At 48.0% G+C, this 14,238-nt stretch overlaps 1 non-coding gene and 1 pseudogene across 1 annotated transcript; both read left to right on the top strand.

Moving 5' to 3' along the window:
- Positions 1-772: 772 nt before the first annotated feature.
- On the top strand, positions 773-923 carry LOC134931181 (U1 spliceosomal RNA; annotated as a pseudogene).
- Positions 924-1,063: 140 nt separating this feature from the next.
- Positions 1,064-1,226, top strand: LOC134930826 (U1 spliceosomal RNA). Its single transcript, XR_010178737.1, has one exon. It is a non-coding gene; the product is annotated as a U1 spliceosomal RNA (small nuclear RNA).
- The last annotated feature ends 13,012 nt before the right edge of the window (positions 1,227-14,238 follow it).

The following is a 14,238-nucleotide window of genomic DNA, read 5'->3' as shown; positions in this document are numbered from 1 at the left end:
ATAAAGACTGCTTTTTCAATCAAAAAAAGGGTTACCCATTGCATTCTGGGTGTGCTGCTCCTGTGATTTCCCCAAATGTGGGAAACTTTACTGCATAATTGGTTGGAGTGAGGGACTGCATTTCTGCTTTACTCTGGTTGTCTCGGGTCTCTTTCCTATTCTCTTTTCTTGAGCCATCTTTTTTTTTTTCCTTCTTTGCTCCTGCACACTATCCTGACCTCTCCTCCTGTCTGCTTACTTTGTGTGTATGCAAACTACAGGTGGTGCTGCAGGGCTCACACCCTTTTACTTGTCTTGTAGAGCAATACTGGAGCTGTTACAGAGTCCAGCTGCTGCAAGAAATCATCTTGAATGCTTCAGGGGCTGGGGCATGGCCAACATGAGCCCCACACTGATGGGGGGTGGGGGTGTATAAAGCGATCTGGGGGTCATCCAAGCGTAACCCCACAAAGGCCGCCATGCCCTGCATGACGCTTTCTCTTTTCATATGCAGACGAGGGTTGCAGCCAAGTTTGGCCCACTGCTTGGATGACATCACTGCATTCAAATCCATTTGCTGCAGGCCTTCCCCCAGAATGTTTGCACTAGTTGTTGCATTGGTTTGTTGTTTGGGGGTGCTTCAGTATTAGGCAGCCTTCTGCCCTCCCAAATTCGTCTGAAAATATGTGGTCTCTCTGCAGTTGTTGTCCCCAGATGAGAGTTCCCTTGTGCGGCCTCAGTTTAATCTCCTTCACTTGACGGAGGTGTGCCCAAGCAGCGGCCCTCCCCAGCCCTACTTATCTTGCATAGGAGATACCATGGTCATGAAGATGGTTCTCCCAGGGCGCGGTTCATTTATTGCATTCTGGGTATGCTGACCCCTGTGAATTCCCCAAATGCGGGATACTCGACTGCATTTGTGCTTTTCTATGGTCAGCTCTGGTAAAAGTCAGATCTTTTTGTCTCAGATCTTCCTCTAGCCTTGTTCTTCTTTCGAGAGTTCCCTTGTGCTGCCTCAGCTGGATCTCCTTCACTTGACAGGGGGGTTCCCGAGCAGCAGCCCTCCCCAGCTCTAGCTCAACTCCTACTTACCTGCCAGGTGAGATACTATGATCACGGAAGTGCTTCTCCCAGGGCAAGGCTCACCCATTGCACTCTGGGTGTGCTGCCCCTGCAATTTCCCCAAACGTGGGAGACTTGACTGCATAATTTGTGGTAGTAAGGGACTGCATTTGTGCTTTCCCCAGGTCGGCTCTGGTATAATTCAGATCTTTGTCTCGGGTCTCTCTCCAGCCTTGTTTGCTGTCTGTTTCCTCTTCTCTTGAGTCCCTCCCTTCTATGCCCCTGTGCACTATCCTGACTTCTCCTCCCGTCTGTATACTTTGTGCCTTACAACGTGCAATGCATGTGTGAACTACAGGTGGTGCTGCAGGGCCCTCATCCTTTTACTTGCCTTACAGAGCAGCTCTGGAGCTGTTACAGTGCCCAGCTGCTGCAAGAAATCAGCTTGAATGCTTCAGGGGCTGGGGCATGGCCAACATGAGCCCCACACCGAAGGGTGATGGGGATGTTTTAATGTGAACTAGGGGTCATCCAAGCGCCGCAAAGGCCGCCATGCCCTGCATGCCCCTTTTGTCTTTTGATATGCAGACGAGGGTTCCAGTCAACTTTGGCCCACTGCTTGGATGACATCACCATATGCAAATCCGTCTGCTGCAGGCCTTCCCCCAGGAATGCTTGCACTAGTTGTTGCATATGGTTTGATGTTTGGGGGTGCTTCAGTATTAGGCAGCCTTCCGCCCTCCCATGTTCATCTTAAAAGATGTGGTCTCTCTGCAGTTGTTGTCCACAGACGAGAGTTCCCCTGTGCTCCCTCAGTTGAATCTCCTTCAATTGACGGGGTTGTGCCCGAGCACCAGCCCTCCCCAGGCCTAGCCCAACTTATACTTATCTTGCATAGGAGATATCATGGTCATGAAGATAGTTCTCACAGGGTGAGGCTCACCCATTACATATTAAAATAGGAAGGTACAAATTACATATTTGCATTGCATCTATGTGCTGGATTCAAATGTCCCCCACCATTCCTCTCTCAATTGTGCCTGTCAGCAGCTATTCTAATGTTGCTGCCAATGGGTGTGACATGTTAATTTCTGCTGCAGGGTAAACTGGGCTCCACAAGGATTCACATTGGGGTGTAGAGTAGGATCTTGATCTGAGGCACCAACAGGCTCAAAGCTTTTGACTGTTCCCAAGATGCTCAGCGCCCCCTCCTCTATAACACCACCTCCATGCACAGAAAGCTCAGTTTGTAGTTGGTGCCTTTAGTAGCAGGCCACTTAACAGGAAGCTGCCTCAGGCAGCCTATTCTTAGCTATTAACTTTGACAAGAAAAGAAGAACTTTTTTATAAGAATCTACAAGGGCTACAGCAGGCTAGGTCTAATAGACCTCTTTACTGCAGCTCCATCATCCCCAGCGGCACTGTATACTCCCATGCACTGTTTGCCGGGTCACTGCAGTGGAGGCTCCGGTTTCTTCCTAAGGTCAGTCACACACACCGCCCTCCCATATCGTGAGGCCGCTGATGAATGGGAGGTAAGGGGCTTCTGTGCCCACACTTTACCGTGATCCAGCATGGTTGTAGGGGGCGGGACGCGCGTGCGCTGGCGTGGACATTGATTACTGGGCAGCCGCTCCACTAGCCACCAGGGACAGTTAAGGCGCACAGGTCTGGGGATTTTTCTCCTATAAGCACAGTTTTGTACTACCCGCAGCGCCCGATGGGGATGCCAGCAGGGGGAGCAGGCCGGACCGGAGGCCCCTTCCCCCAGCCCCAGGGCACAATTTCTGCAATGTTCCCGTCCTGGAGCTGCATATCTCTCCCTCACTCCTGACCAGTGGCCATCACAGATTGAGCTGAGCTGTTTCTAGGACTGCTGGGGCAAATCCTCCTCTGTAGAACCGCCTGATTGCCAACGCTGTGCTTCTTACAGGACACTTAAGTATACTACCTGTCTCTGGTACAGTGTTAGTTAAGAGAGTGCATACATTCAGGGTTGTGTGGTACAAACACCCTGTGATATACATTCAGTGTTTACTGTACCTTTTTATATCCATTTGTATCACATATAGCCATACTGAGTATTACTTTGTATAGCTAGTCCACTGCAGTTTATGGTACATAATTTCTGCATGGTACGCTTGTGACTATGGGGGCAATTCCGAGTTGTTCGCTTGTTGCCGATTTTTGCTATGCTCCATTTCGCTGCTAAATGCGCATGGTATGCAGTGTGCATGCGCGAAGTTATTTAAGTAAAAACTTAGCAGTTTTGCTGGTGTTCATACAATGCTTTTCAGTCGCACTGCTTATCGGTGAGTGATTGACAGGAAAGGGGTGTTTCTGGGTGGTATAACTGAGCGTTTTCTGGGATTGTGCTAAATGCAGGCGTGTCAGGGAAATACGCGGGAGTGTCTGGAGAAACGGGGGAGTGGCTGGCCGAACGCCCGGGCGTGTTTGTGACATCAAACCAGGAACTAAACGGACTGAGCTGATCGCAATCTGTGAGTAGGTCTGGAGCTACTCAGAAACTGCAAAGAATTATTTATTAGCAGTTCTGCTAAGCTAAGATAAACTCCCAGAGGGCGGCGGCCTAACGTGTGCAATGCTGCTAAAAGCAGCTAGCGATCGAACAACTCGGAATGACGGCCTATATACGTGTGTGTGCATGTAGCTGCTGCGTGGTTACCCTAATTACAGGATATTTCACTCAGTGGGCTATTCCTATATTACTACACCTGAGGGGGTCAAGTGTTTTCAGGTTTTTATTTCTTTTTAATATAGGTGTGTATCACAAGGTATACTGTCAGTGTATTTCTTCTTGTGATTTATAGTCACCATTTATTCAATATCTCTTGAATTCCAGGTCTGTGCTTTCATAGGCAAGCTTTTCTGTGAGTTCTTAATAGGTATAGTGCTGCTACACTTTGTACCTGGTTGCCCAATATTGTGCACATAGTTATGTCTGCTACACGTGGCAACAACGCTGCGGCTTCTCCCACACTGCGTGGTAATGAGGCTGCAGACGTCATGGAGGATAATATGGCAGTTTAGAGTTCAGGGGGTTCCTTGCCCCCCAGTGGGTCGGTAGCACCTGGTGTTAGGTTCCTGGTGCTCAGAACAAGGGAGATGTTCATGAAGTGAGTCCAGAGCACCAGGACGTAACGCTGGGAAAGGGGAATGGAAAGGGAATAGCCCCTGGCGCCCTAACTCTGTTGTCTCACCCGTGCTGTCAGAAATCCCTTGCGAGACTATGGTTTCTTGAGCCCTTGGCAGCCGCGTTTGAAGGGCGGATTATGTCTGCCCAACTCCGATGCCCCCCGGTCTTAATGAGAGACAAAGGGAAATCCGAGACAGGATGATAACAAGAGGCCCTCTAACTAAGCAAACAGGCCAGGGGCTACAAGCTAACTAAAAACCTAAAGTATGTGCGGAGAAACCGCCAAAGGAAAATAACAACAACAAAGGAAATGCTGATCACACGCCGACACAATACCTTTGTGTACCGGCGGTGACAGCATAAGCAGAACCCTCTGCAAAACACCAGGGACAGAAACAATAATGAAATACAGCGGCCTAGGCCAACGGACGCGGCAGAGCCGCTACTCACGGAACCAGTACGAATACTGGCAAACGGACAGGAACCCTCAATGATACCGACACACACTCTCAGAACTGGAGGACAGGCAGAATCCCAAACGACAGACCGGTGGACACCAGGAAACCAGGAACTTGACCAGGGATAGGCAAAGCCACTGGACCTCAGGGCAGGAACGCCTCACAGCAGGACACGGGATCAGACACAGGAATCGACACAGGGACTGACACAGGAATCAACACAGGAAGCAGCTAGTCAGACACTGCTATACAGGAGCTCAGGGACTGGCAGGAACCAGGTCAGACTTCAAGCAGACTGAAAAACCAAGAAATATCACCAGCATCTGTGAATTGCAGTCAGCCAGCATATAACAGAGAGGCCTAATTAATAATCTCGTGCAGCTGCCCTCTAGCATGACTCCAAACTGACAAGATACAATTAGCAGCCAGGTGAGGCTGAACACATGGGAACAAGCTGCAATTACACAGACCCACCAGTGGCAGCAGACAAGAGTATTCTAAAACAGAGCAATGGGAAATCCTGGCATGCAAGACAACTTTATAAACATAAAATAGGAATGAACCACTACCTGTGGTTCATAACAGTATCCCCTCCTTAAGGGTGAGCTCCGAGCACCCCATGACACCCACGGGGAACATAAACAGAAGTATAACATAAAATACAGAACAAAAATGCAAAACAGGAATGAGCCACAGCCGTGGCTCATAACATTACCCCCCCCCCCCTTGAGGAGGGGTCAAAAGACCCCAAAATTCAGACTATCCAGAACAAGGGATAAAAAAAAAAACCTGACACACTGGTCTAACAGACAGGAAAACAAAAAACAAGCTGTAGCAACAACTTGTAACAGTGCCCTCCCCTTGATGGTGGCCACTGGACACAAGACAAGGGAAAAAAAATTCTTTCTTTTTTTTTTTTTTTTTTATCAAGGCAAGAGTCAAAAATTATTTCTTTTTCTTCTTCTTCTTTTTACAAAGCTCTTTAGGTCTGACCAAGGTAATTCCCCAAACATTGTCTGAACTGATGGTACCACCCAGCAAGGCTGCGTTCAAATCAGAGACAGGTCTCTTACCCTTGGGAGCTGAACTTTCTGGTAAAGTACTATTATTAGAAGAAGAAGTCAGAAAAGCACATCCTGCAGTCAAAACAACGGGCTGGGACTCTTGTGCCGAGTTTACAGTATTTGGTGGACTCTCAGCAGACAAGACGGGTGACTTAGAGGAACCTGAACCAATTTCTTTGGAACCATATCTTTTAATAATTGCATCACAGAATGCTAGGGGATCCTGAAGAATGGGATCTTCAGCTTTCATTAGGCTGGTCGCCCACTCAAAAGGCTCTTCTCTAAAAGAATAAATCAGATAGGGCCCAAGGTTTTCTGAAGTGATGCCCAGAAATGGTCTAGACAACATAATAGTGTAATAGTGTTTGAAAAGCGCCAGAAATTGGGCTAAGTCCCCATCAAAGGTTATGGATGTTGAGATATCAGAGTCAGGATCTGTTTCCTTCTCATCTGACTGACTGGAGTGCTTTGCTAGGACCTGGTCACTATTGACCTTACTCGAGGCTGAGACTCTCTGAACCCCACCCGGGGCTGAGACTTTCTGAACCCCACCCGGGGCAGTGACTTTCTGAACCCCACCCGGGGCAGTGACTTTCTGAACCCCACCCGGGGCAGTGACTTTCTGAACCCCACCCGGGGCAGTGACTTTCTGAACCCCACCCGGGGCAGTGACTTTCTGAACTCCAACCGGGGCAGTGACTTTCTGAACTCCAACCGGGGCAGTGGCCTCCGGGAACCCCGCTGGGGCAGTGGCCTCCGGGAACCCCGCTGGGGCAGTGGCCTCCGGGGACCCCGCTGGGGTCAGCACCTCGGATTCTTTTACTGGGACCGGGCCGTTGGCCTCCCTGACTGGGATCGGGCCATCGGCCTCCCTCTCTGAGTCGATAATTATCGAAAGTTCTCCCGGGACTATGACTTCCGGGACTTTTGCTGAAGCAATAACGTTCAGATCCTCCACTAATGCTATGCTTCTTAAGTTCTTTCCTGGGGAAGCGACTTCTAGACCCTTCTTTGGGGCTGCGTCTCTCGAGACCCCACTTGGGGATATTACTTCAAAGATCCCTTCTGGGGTTTTGCTTCTCGAGTTCCCTTCAAGAACTATGGTTTTAGAGACCCTTTCTAGGGTTGCGCTCTTCAAGTCCCTACCTGGGGTAACAGCTTCTGAGACCCCTTCTGGTATGGACACCTGAACTACAATATTTGATGTCCCTCTATAAGCTTGGGCATCGGGTACCGCACCAGCACTCTGGGCATCTGGTACCGCAACAGCACTCTGGGCATCGGGCACCACTCCAGGACCCTGGGCTACGGGCACCACTCCAGGACCCTGGGCTATGGGCACCACTCCAGGACCCTGGGCTACGGGCACCACTCCAGGACCCTGGGCATCGGGCACCACTCCAGGACCCTGGGCATCGGGCACCACTCCAGGACCCTGGGCATCGGGCACCACTCCAGGACCCTGGGCATCGGGCACCACTCCAGGAACCTGGGCATCGGGCACCACTCCAGGGGCTTGCAACTCCGCTTCCACAGGAACCTCAAGAGAGGAGAGAAACATTCTCTTTTGATTCCTGAATCTATAATGGGGCTCCCTTGCCCAAGGACCCCAATTATAGGACAGAGAGCTTTTTAGTGTGGGTTGTGTGACAAGTACCTCTGCCACAGTAGAGACAGGAGTAGGTCTTGTATCCTGACTCAACTTGGCCAGAGGGCAAGACTCGTCACCACACTTTGGCTTGCGCAACTCACAGGTCTGCAGATAGTGGCCTAAACCCCCACAATATAGGCACAAGTTTAAGTTTCTGCGACGCAGACGCTCCTCTTCTGAGAGCCTAGGCCGCAGAAAACTTTTAAACCTTTTCTCTTCAATTAAACCAGAGGATTCTCTTGTCACCATACTGTGAACAAGAGTCTCTTTAGAGATAGATGTACTCTCAACGACTTCTGGCAAGATGAGCAAGATTTTAGTCAGAAGGTTTTGCAGTTGCTTTAGGGATTGCTGCAAAACTTCTAGTCGCTCTGGTCTCAAAGCACTGAAAACAGAGTTCAGGGCTGCGATAGATGCCTGCAGGGCTTGCATAGTAGACATAGGAGGATTTAAAACTAGACAAGACAAGACAAGACAAGGCAAGACTAAATTTTTGCTAAACAAAACAAGACTTTTTTTTTTTTTTTTTTCAACACCGGACTGGATTCTAAACAGCGGACTGGATTCTAAACAGCGGACTGGATTCTGCACACTGAATTCTAGACAGGACTGGATTCTAAACACCGGATTGGATTCTGCACACTGAATTCTAGACAAGACTGGATTCTAAACACCGGATTGGATTCTGCACACTGAATTCTAGACAGGACTGGATTCTAGACTAGACACTGGACTGGGCCAAAAAAGAAAAAGTTTTATTTCTTTTTTGTGGTATGGCTGGTGATAATGTTAGGTTCCTGGTGCTCAGAACAAGGGAGATGTTCATGAAGTGAGTCCAGAGCACCAGGACGTAACGCTGGGAAAGGGGAATGGAAAGGGAATAGCCCCTGGCGCCCTAACTCTGTTGTCTCACCCGTGCTGTCAGAAATCCCTTGCAAGACTATGGTTTCTTGAGCCCTTGGCAGCCGCGTTTGAAGGGCGGATTATGTCTGCCCAACTCCGATGTCCCCCGGTCTTAATGAGAGACAAAGGGAAATCCGAGACAGGATGATAACAAGAGGCCCTCTAACTAAGCAAACAGGCCAGGGGCTACAAGCTAACTAAAAACCTAAAGTATGTGCGGAGAAACCGCCAAAGGAAAATAACAACAACAAAGGAAATGCTGATCACACGCCAACACAATACCTTTGTGTACCGGCGGTGACAGCATAAGCAGAACCCTCTGCAAAACACCAGGGACAGAAACAATAATGAAATACAGCGGCCTAGGCCAACGGACGCGGCAGAGCCGCTACTCACGGAACCGGTACGAATACTGGCAAACGGACAGGAACCCTCAATGATGCCGACACACACTCTCAGAACTGGAGGACAGGCAGAATCCCAAACGACAGACCGGTGGACACCAGGAAACCAGGAACTTGACCAGGGATATGCAAAGCCACTGGACCTCAGGGCAGGAACGCCTCACAGCAGGACACGGGATCAGACACAGGAATCGACACAGGGACTGACACAGGAATCAACACAGGAAGCAGCTAGTCAGACACTGCTATACAGGAGCTCAGGGACTGGCAGGAACCAGGTCAGACTTCAAGCAGACTGAAAAACCAAGAAATATCACCAGCATCTGTGAATTGCAGTCAGCCAGCATATAACAGAGAGGCCTAATTAATAATCTCGTGCAGCTGCCCTCTAGCATGACTCCAAACTGACAATATACAATTAGCAGCCAGGTGAGGCTGAACACATGGGAACAAGCTGCAATTACACAGACCCACCAGCGGCAGCAGACAAGAGTATTCTAAAACAGAGCAACGGGAAATCCTGGCATGCAAGACAACTTTATAAACATAAAATAGGAATGAACCACTACCTGTGGTTCATAACAGTATCCCCTCCTTAAGGGTGAGCTCCGAGCACCCCATGACACCCACGGGGAACATAAACAGAAGTATAACATAAAATACAGAACAAAAATGCAAAACAGGAATGAGCCACAGACGTGGCTCATAACACCTGGGGCATCTCAAGACCCACCTTGGGATACATTTTCCACTTTATTAAACACGCTTGTGACTAAATTAATGCCCCCTGTGGGACCACCTGTGCCACTGCAACAGTTTATGGTCCCTGCTGTGAACCCGCCATGGGAGGATCAGTTTTCTACTCAGTTACAGCATTTGAACCGATCTATGACTAAATCTAAGGTTCACTCTCGCCCGCCTAAGACTAAGTCGTCTTCTAAACGGGCCATTACCTCCTCCCAATCCACGGCTATTCCAGACACATCCTCTGATGAGGACGGCGCATATACTGATCCCACAGACACTGACACAGATGTTTCTGATGGGGAAGGAAAATCATCAGTGGATGTCCCGGATTTGATTGAGGCGATCAGACTAATTCTTCAGGTGACTGATGATCCTGAGCCTGAGTCTGTCTCCAAGAAACTGGATAGGTTTAAGCGTAAGAAGGTGGTTAAACAAGTTTTACAACAATCTGATCACCTGGCTGACACGCCAGGAATCCAGGGAAAATCCAGGGACTAAATTTAAACCGAATTAGAGACTGTTGGCTCGATATCCTCTCTCTCCGGAAGTATGTAAAAATTGGGAAACCCCTCCACCTGTAGATTGTCATGTGGCACGTATGGTTGTTTCCTCTGCTCTGCCAGTAACTACCGTCACCTCTCTGAAGGAACCGACAGACAGACGTGTGGAGGGCTGTTTAAAAGCCATTTATACCCTAACGGGGGCTGTGCATAGGCCAGGAATTGCAGAGACTCAGGAACTTCAGGCAGAACTGCCTTCCAATAAAGCTATTTATTGGGGTTCACTAACAAGGCCATTGGAAGACTTGACTACTGTTGTTAAAATACATATGCATTACATGGTATAGAGCCACAAACCACATGCAGACTAGTAAAGTAAAAACATACTTACGTGAGATTCAAACCTATGATATGTTTACAGTGATAGTGTAAGACCAACACTCTACCAACTGAGCTAACCAGTCTGCACACAAATGACATATAATATATCAGAGATTTAAGTAAATAAGCTACAATGATTAATTCTATGGGGTGTCATAAGCAAGTCATTAGAATACTTTACTACTAAAGTAGTAAGAAATATGCATTCCAAATTTGTGGAAACAAAGAGAAAATAAAGCTATCTATTGGGTTTCACTAACAAGTACATTGGAAGACTTGACTTCTGTTGTTAAAAGACATATGCATTACATGGTATAGAGCCACAAACCACATGCAGACTAGTAAAAAGTAAACATACCTTGATATGCTTACATTTACCTCCCTAATCTCCCTCTGTCTCCCTGGGCTAGCGCGTGGCACTGCACAAACAGAAGCAAATCCTGTCCTGTCACAGGGCCGGTGCTAGGATGTTTGGCGCCTCCCTGCAAACTATAAATTTGTGCCCTCTCTCCAATACTTAATAAAGGGACAGTGCACACCTTAAAAAGGTGTGGTAGCACAAGGAAGGGGCATGGCCACCCAATAGCACCCCAATTCAAAGTACACCACACAGTAGCACTATCTTATTGTCATTACACTGCATGTAGTAATAATAATAATAATAATGCCCTTTATACACATACCCACCATATCAGTGCTGCTTATACAGATGTAGCCACCTTTATCTTGACTGTTTCTCCGCCGAGACGGGCGTTTAGTCACGCTAAGGCGATAGCTGAGTTTAATCACAGGCAGGCGCGTTGAGGCGATCTAGATACTCATCATGCATTACACATCTCCACCACTGTGTGGCTAATGCTCCACTAATCCAGTACTTTCGATCGTACAGTATAGCGGCGGATTGATCTACAGCTCTGGCAATACTGTAGGCGTAACGGGAGGCGGTGGAAAAAGTATGGAGTACTGTACTGTATGTGTATGGAGACGCAACTACAGTAATTGTGTAAAAGGAAGAATGTACAGTACAATGTATAAACACCGTGCTTTTAAAATATATGAGCGTCTGAGTTCGCTAATGCATAATGGGAATGGAGGACTGGCAGGAGGCGGAGGAAAACACTGTGCTTTACAAATGCGAGCGTCCGAGTCCTCTAAGGCATAAACCAACAGCAATGGGGCGGGGGCCGGGCGCTGTTTGCAGTACTTTCACACATGAAATTGGAAATCTCTCATGAGGCGTCGTGGGCTAGGGGTGAAGGCTCCCACCTCTCTCGCTGGGGGACCAGGGTTCGAGACCTGATGTGCTTTTTTTTTTTTCTGTAATAATACACTGTATTATTTTATTTACATTGTAAGACAGTCAATGGAAGGATGCACACAGGTTTCACATAAATCAAAGTACATCTGCAGGAGCGATTCTTTACGCTAAATGCACCTAAACAGCGGGAATTAAATGAGTGTATTCTGACGCTACCAACTGAGCAAAACAGTACTGTAGATCTTCAGCGTTTGTGTATTGCACAGGACCTGAATTTCCTCCCTGTGCAGGCTCCCAGGGGGGAAGGGCGATGGGGGTAGGGGGGAGACGATGGAAAATACTGTGCCTTTGAAATGCAATTACATGAGCGTCCGAGTACACTACGGCATACTGTAAACCAACACCAATGGGAAGGAAGTGCCAACCTTATTTTTAATGTGTTCCCGTGACATTCACTTTAACATTTTTTTTTTCTCTCCAATACAGTACATCCAATGGAAGGATGCACACAGGTTTCACATAAATCAAAGTACATCTGCAGGAGCGGGGCGTTTGTGTATTGCACATGACCTGCATTCCCTCCCTGTCTACTGCATGATCTGTGCAGGCTCCCATGGGGGAAGGGCAACAAGCTGGCAGGAGGCGGAGGAAAACACCGTGCTTTACAAATGCGAGCGTCCGAGTCCTCTAAGGCATAAACCAACAGCAATGGGGCGGGGGCCGGGCGCTGTTTGCAGTACTTTCACACATGAAATTGGAAATCTCTCATGAGGCATCGTGGGCTAGGGGTGAAGGCTCCCACCTCCCTCGCTGGGGGACCAGGGTTCGAGACCTGATGTGCTTTCTTTTTTTTTTTTTCTGTAATAATACACTGTATTATTTTATTTACATTGTAAGACAGTCAATGGAAGGATGCACACAGGTTTCACATAAATCAAAGTACATCTGCAGGAGCGATTCTTTACGCTAAATACACCTAAACAGCGGGAATGAAATGAGTGTATTCTGACGCTACCAACTGAGCAAAACAGTACTGTAGATCTTCAGCGTTTGTGTATTGCACAGGACCTGAATTTCCTCCCTGTGCAGGCTCCCAGGGGGGAAGGGCGATGGGGGTAGGGGGGAGACGATGGAAAATACTGTGCCTTTGAAATGCAATTACATGAGCGTCCGAGTACACTACGGCATACTGTAAACCAACACCAATGGGAAGGAAGTGCCAACCTTATTTTTAATGTGTTCCCGTGACATTCACTTTAACATTTTTTTTTTCTCTCCAATACAGTACATCCAATGGAAGGATGCACACAGGTTTCACATAAATCAAAGTACATCTGCAGGAGCGGGACGTTTGTGTATTGCACATGACCTGCATTCCCTCCCTGTCTACTGCATGATCTGTGCAGGCTCCCATGGGGGAAGGGCAACAAGCTGGCAGGAGGCGGAGGAAAACACCGTGCTTTACAAATGCGAGCGTCCGAGTCCTCTAAGGCATAAACCAACAGCAATGGGGCGGGGGCCGGGCGCTGTTTGCAGTACTTTTACACATGAAATTGGAAATCTCTCATGAGGCGTCGTGGGCTAGGGGTGAAGGCTCCCACCTCCCTCGCTGGGGGACCAGGGTTCGAGACCTGATGTGCTTTCTTATTTTTTTTTTTTTTTCTGTAATAATACACTGTATTATTTTATTTACATTGTAAGACAGTCAATGGAAGGATGCACACAGGTTTCACATAAATCAAAGTACATCTGCAGGAGCGATTCTTTACGCTAAATGCACCTAAACAGCGGGAATGAAATGAGTGTATTCTGACGCTACCAACTGAGCAAAACAGTACTGTAGATCTTCAGCGTTTGTGTATTGCACAGGACCTGAATTTCCTCCCTGTGCAGGCTCCCAGGGGGGAAGGGCGATGGGGGTAGGGGTGAGACGATGGAAAATACTGTGCCTTTGAAATGCAATTACATGAGCGTCCGAGTACACTACGGCATACTGTAAACCAACACCAATGGGAAGGAAGTGCCAACCTTATTTTTAATGTGTTCCCGTGACATTCACTTTAACATTTTTTTTTTTTCTCTCCAATACAGTACATCCAATGGAAGGATGCACACAGGTTTCACATAAATCAAAGTACATCTGCAGGAGCGGGGCGTTTGTGTATTGCACATGACCTGCATTCCCTCCCTGTCTACTGCATGATCTGTGCAGGCTCCCATGGGGGAAGGGCAACAAGCTGGCAGGAGGCGGAGGAAAACACAGTGCTTTACAAATGCGAGCATCCGAGTCCTCTAAGGCATAAACCAACAGCAATGGGGCGGGGGCCGGGCGCTGTTTGCAGTACTTTCACACATGAAATTGGAAATCTCTCATGAGGCGTTGTGGGCTAGGGGTGAAGGCTCCCACCTCCCTCGCTGGGGGACCAGGGTTCGAGACCTGATGTGCTTTTTTTTCTTTCTTTTTCTGTAATAATACACTGTATTATTTTATTTACATTGTAAGACAGTCAATGGAAGGATGCACACAGGTTTCACATAAATCAAAGTACATCTGCAGGAGCGATTCTTTACGCTAAATGCACCTAAACAGCGGGAATGAAATGAGTGTATTCTGACGCTACCAACTGAGCAAAACAGTACTGTAGATCTTCAGCGTTTGTGTATTGCACAGGAC

This window comes from Pseudophryne corroboree, chromosome 5, assembly GCF_028390025.1.
Source record: "Pseudophryne corroboree isolate aPseCor3 chromosome 5, aPseCor3.hap2, whole genome shotgun sequence".
Taxonomy (NCBI): domain Eukaryota; kingdom Metazoa; phylum Chordata; class Amphibia; order Anura; family Myobatrachidae; genus Pseudophryne; species Pseudophryne corroboree.
Note: the sequence above shows the minus strand (reverse complement) of the source record. Positions and strands in the feature narration are given on the sequence as shown.